General features: G+C 41.0%; 1 pseudogene; it reads right to left on the bottom strand.

The window, feature by feature from the left end:
• Nucleotides 1-202: 202 nt before the first annotated feature.
• On the bottom strand, nt 203-313 carry LOC115030530 (annotated as a pseudogene).
• Nucleotides 314-532: the final 219 nt, after the last annotated feature.

Below are 532 nucleotides of genomic sequence, written 5' to 3' on the forward strand. Positions count from 1 at the left end.
CAGGAGGGGAAGCAGATCTGTGAGCCTGAAAATGGAGTTTAGGGGACAGAATAGAGTTTACCTCTGCTGACTGTGACACAGGAGGATCAGAGATAGGTGGATATTCCTGGTTCCTTGTTGGGAGAGAAGGAGATAGAGATGGGGACTGGAGTGCAGCTAGCCTCTGGTGGTTGTGCTGTGAGTGGACCCAGCACACAGGAGCCATATCCCTTCTTATATATATATCAAAACTCATACTGAACAATGAGTTTTGGGTTTCGAGGGAGGATTTATTTTGCATCTGCCTTCCCTGTCTTTGACAGTTGAATATGCACAAGTGTTAAAATAAATGTTTTTGTTGCAGTATGACCTACACACTGTTAAAGGTTCAACCTCAGAGTTTAGTTTATTCACAGAATTATGTAACTATTTACACAATCTACTGATCATTTTTATTCACCTTTTCCAACTTTGTACCGGTCATTTCCATCACCACTCACTATCCACCAACCCAACCATAGTAATAACTGTAAACACTAATATCCTTTCTTTA

This window comes from Mus caroli, chromosome 2 (genome assembly GCF_900094665.2).
Source record: "Mus caroli chromosome 2, CAROLI_EIJ_v1.1, whole genome shotgun sequence".
Taxonomy (NCBI): Eukaryota; Metazoa; Chordata; class Mammalia; order Rodentia; family Muridae; genus Mus; species Mus caroli.